Below are 5,412 nucleotides of genomic sequence, written 5' to 3'. Positions count from 1 at the left end.
CTTACCATCAACCGAGGGTAAACTTGCATGATTTTCAGTTAGTTGCCATACCCCTAAAAGTTTCAGTTCAGTTGGATGAAGAATCTCCTACTGGTGGAGTAATACTCTATTCTACTAGTGAAGGAATAGTCTCATCAGCATTCTGATCTCTCTTTCTAATCCATTGTTTTGAAAATTCTTGCTTTACCTCATCTACCTTCTCTTTGCCTTTCAAACTGGATCCTTTATTATTTGTCGGTGATCCCTTACTTCTACAAAATTTTATAATATGTCAAATCTTGTTGCAAGTATAACAAGCTACATTATTATTCTGAATAGCCTTTCCATATCCTATGCCGATATGTGTTCTGCATTGATTAGATAAGTGTCCAAATCTTCCACAAACATAACATCTTACATTCATTCTACAATTTTTTGAATTATGACCAATTTTGTTGCATTTGGAACATTGACCGGTGGGTGAATTTGTGTTATGATAGTTTCTAGATCTACACTGATTTTCTCTATGACCATACTTGTTACAATTAAAGCATTTCCCATTGAATTTGTAGGCATTAGTTTGTCTTACCGATTTATTGTGATCAAGATTGTTTGCAGTACTAGAGCTTTCACCAACTTCAAAGCCAAGTCCATTAGTGTCTCCATTAGGTTTCTGATCTTTCAACATGTTATCAAGTTCTTCTGAACTTTTCTTGAATTTCTCTTTGTGTTGATTTGCAATAGCCAACTCATTTTCCAAGATTCGCTTCTGTCTCATAAGTTCAGTTTTATCATGTTCCATGTGGATTAGATCTACCTTCAACATATCATTTTCATGACCGGGTCTTAGATTTTTAGTTCCAGCATCATTGAGTCTCCTAGTCAAGTCATCTTCATTTTTTTTTCTGTCTTCAATGTCTTTACAAAACCTCATAGTCAATTCTTGCATCTCATTCCTCATAGCACTGTTTTCTTGTCTCAACTTGTTCACAAGGTCATTGAGAGTTTCTTTTTCATCATCATCACTCTGCATCTTCTCATGAAGTTCTCTTCTTTTATTTCTAGCAATAGTGAGATTTTCTTGAAGTCCTTGAATGAATTCCTGTGCAGTCTTCAAATCATCTTCGAGTTTGATATTCTTCAACTTTTCTGCATCATAATTTGAAAGAGCTATTTCTAGTTGCTTTCTCAAGTTTTCCATCTATACCAGTGTCAGAATCTCCCTCAAGCTATTAGGCTTTTGAAAATAGAGGACCAAGCTCTGATACCAATCGTTAGGATTGATGAAAGTCCCAAAGATACTAAGAGGGGGGAGGGGTGAATCAGTATCTAACCGATAAATAAGAATTAATGCAGTAAATATGAACAATAAACACAACATAGAAAGAACACCATAACACAAGATTTTTGGCGAGGAAACCCGGTGTGGGAAAAACCTCAGTGGGATTTATGACCCACAATATTCATTCACTGGTCAATGAATGGATATTACTTATAATAGTGTGGTGCCTGCACATGCAAGAAGGCCAACTGCCTAGAGCTCACTGCTCAATTACAAAAGTAGTCTCACTAACTTACAAAATGGATTATGGAAATCCAATATGATGTACTGCTACAAAAAGCATCTTCTATGCTAGGTTCAGTACTGGTTTAAGCTCATACAATAACCATAAACCTTACTCAAAATCTACCTTAATATTAACTATACATATCCATCCTATCTAATACAGAAAATGATGTATAAGATCTTATACTTATATATGAGTCTTATTACAATATTCCAAGCCAACTTACAAAAAGATATTACAATTGAATACAATATACAATAATCAAAATCCTGCCGGCTAGGATGTCGATAAACATTCTTGTCACTACCAATGAACTATCTACCAGTGTGGAGTCTGCTGGTGCCGATGCCTGCTGGTGCCATAGGATTGCAAGGTTGCCATCAATGACAATACCTTCAATCACTTACAATTCTCATTGGAGTGTGCAATGCCAACAAGATAATGAAGACATAATAACACCAGATGTTGTCTATCTTATCAAGAATAAAGATGACACAAGTTCCGCACCAGTCATATTCTCTATGGATGAAGTTGAATATATTGGGGATACTATTGATCTAACCTGTAATAACATTGAATCGGTTAATGAAACTGAACAACAATCGAATATTGTTGATAAACAGGAAGCAACAAAAGAACTGACTACAAAATCAAGTGTGGATATTCAACCACCACCGGTCAAGGAACACAATGTTGAAAAACAACTACCACCGGTCTCTACAACCACTCTACATGATCAAATAGAGAAAGAGAGAGAAAACAGAGGAGAAGACAATAGAGAAAAAGGATGAAAAGGAAAAAGAAAAAAAATGATGATGATGATGATGACGATGACTTAATCAACGTACAAGGTCCTATTGATGTGGACAAATTGAGTGCTTCTAAACTTATGGAGATTGCTACTGTTATGCAATCTAGGGCTCAAAAGAAAAGGTTGAAAGAGCACAGGAAAGAAAAAGAAACTATTCAGACTGCTATTGACATTTTGTTATGTCTCCTACCGGAGACTGACACTGGTAATTTGTCTACCCCTATTGACAAGCTTGGATAGCTATTTGTTGATGCTACTGACCAACTGGAATCACTTGAAGAGGCATCACATGCCTTAGCTACAAAATATTATAGGAAGAAAAGGGGCAAGCAACTGATTTAAGAAATTGATAAAGGCAAGATTGATTTATCTGTGAATTAAGATCTATTGAGAACTGGTATAGAAAAAGGAGGTACAATTTTGGCTAATATATCTAAAGTTTCATTTTTCTATTCTCATTTTAAGAAAAATCGTGCAGATACAGAGAAACAACTTGAGTGGATAAGTGATGCATATATCCCTATACAAGATTTTGCTTTAGATTTTGGCAAATCGGTTGATGCTTTGCAATGTATGTTAGATGTCTATGATTTTGAATAGGTTAAGAGGATAAGATCCTTGAAAGAACTAAAGAACCAGTTGATTCCAAAATTTGAAGTTTTATAGAGGGCATATAAGGATTCTGAAATAGTTTTGGCTACACCGGAGATGAGCATAGTGGATGCCATGGAAAAATTTGTTGAACAAATTTTGACAAATGTTGAGATCACTGAAACACTATTATAGACATGGGATAATGATATTAAGAAACTAAAGTTTCATTTCCGTAACATTTTATTAAGAATTGCATTGTAAAAACTCTTATATTTATCTATATATGCAATTTTTGATGAGAAATTTTGATGTAATGTATGTATTTTTCTTTTCAATTTGGCATTGTTGTCAAAGGGGGAGTAGAAATATGTATGTGATTTAAAATTTTGTATGAACTATTGATGAATACTAAGAGGGGGGGTGAATTAGTATACCAAAAATTACTGTAAACAATCCTTTAAACAATTTAGCAGATAACCGGTACAATAGATTCACTAATAAATTGGTTAAGATAAATGCAAACCAAATAGCAAACAAAGCATTCACCCACAAGAGAACAATCACCATAACACAAGATATTTGACGTGGAAACACAAATGGGAAAAACCACAGTGAGCAGAAACTCACAAGTAACTATCTGCAGAATAGAAACCGGACCGGTTAAGGTCAGGCCAGTTAAGGTCATACAATGTTCTTCACCAGAACAGATCTTGTTAGGAATCTAGTTCTCTGTTAGGAGATAAGTCCTATTAAATACTACCTTGCTAGAGGATTTTAGATCCACAGTTGTGAACCACCTTGTTAGAGGATTTACAAAGGCTTTGCTGGGCCTACCCGGTTAAGGGTTTTAGACTTGTCGAAGATATTAGTAATCAACAAGTGAGTGATCTAGATACTAGCACAATATGCTTGGTTAGATCCTTGATATCTCATTGTTAATGCATTTCAGCATTACTTCAGTCTTTAATATCTCTACACTATAACTCTTCACACAGACCTAAACTTCTCTTCAATGATGGCACATAACCTTATCACACATCTCTTACATCATATATGCAAACCCTAGACATGATGTCCTTTTAAAGGAATTTGATTTCATGTCGGTCCAATAGGATTAGACTACAAGTTCCTAGTTTCAGTGCATCTAGACACATTTGGTAACATGACACAAAATCACTGCCAAAGTGTCGGTGGATGATAACTCATCACACATTATAGAAATACCGATAGGTAACTCATCACATAGTAATACCAGTTAATACAATATACCGATTACTGGTTGTCAAAAATGAAGACTGGAAAATGTTCTGCAAAACACTGATAGTATAAAGACTATAATACACAATACCAGTTGGAACAATTACCAGTTGAGCATAACTCATACATCAAGAAAGTGTGTGTCCATCAATGACAATCAAAACATCATCAAAATGCCAACAATCTCCCCCTTTGGCATTGATGGCAACACTTAGGAAAATTTTGACATCTAAGTGTTTTTACAATAAAAATGCCATAATCAAAATTACTCCCCCTAAGGATATACACTATCGCTTTTGCAGAAATTACAATATACACTACTCCCCAAAGTGGTAACATGAAAGTATACATGAAATGGTAACATTTACCAAAATTTAAATGTACACTACTCCCCCTTTTCCAACAATGAAAAAGTAATATAGAATAACCCCTGTTTCCTTATAGATAAAAAAATAGAGTAAATGTTCATGACAATAAGGAATGAAACTTATCAAAAATAGATTTGAAGTCCTGCATTAAAGTTTTCATGGCCAATGTCCATGACTCGAGTAATGAGGTAGAAACCTCACTTTTAGTCTACATCTAGAATACCAGTTCTTCCATAGCATCAATGGTACTCATCTCTTGAGTTACCATGATAGCTTCCAGGTTGAGATAACATTTCTGAAGAATCTGCAGTTTTGGCAATAAGACCAGTTGAAGCTCCTGCAAATCTTTAGACCAATTGTTGATCTCTGAGTCCATCCTGGTAGTTTGAAGCTGATAATGATGAACCATTTACCCCTATGTAGTGAATGAACCATATGGCATCTTGAAGGTGTTGATGTATGCTTGGAACTCTGATTGGAGTTTATCTTTCTGTTTAAGCACATCATCACAAAATAGACGGGGTTGGCAGATTTTACTCAAAAGTGATTTGTCCTCATCCATAGCAACACTGATATCCTTTTGCTATTTCAGTAGTTATAACTAGAGCTCATTCAGTTTCTTGACTGAGGAAGTGTTGAGTGCCTTTTCATGATTCTTCTTGGTAGTGGATTCAGTAACATCTTCCAAGCATTGTACCTAGTCCTCCACTATGGTACAAAGAAGTTTAAGCTTGGATAGAGAGGAATCGGTACTGGGGAGGTTCGTATCGAGAATTAGACTGGTAAGGTTGTCAACCACAGTTTGAATGACATCCTATTCCTTCTTCCTCCGTAA

The sequence above is a fragment of the Cryptomeria japonica genome, chromosome 8 (assembly GCF_030272615.1).
Source record: "Cryptomeria japonica chromosome 8, Sugi_1.0, whole genome shotgun sequence".
Taxonomy (NCBI): Eukaryota; Viridiplantae; Streptophyta; class Pinopsida; order Cupressales; family Cupressaceae; genus Cryptomeria; species Cryptomeria japonica.
Note: the sequence above shows the minus strand (reverse complement) of the source record.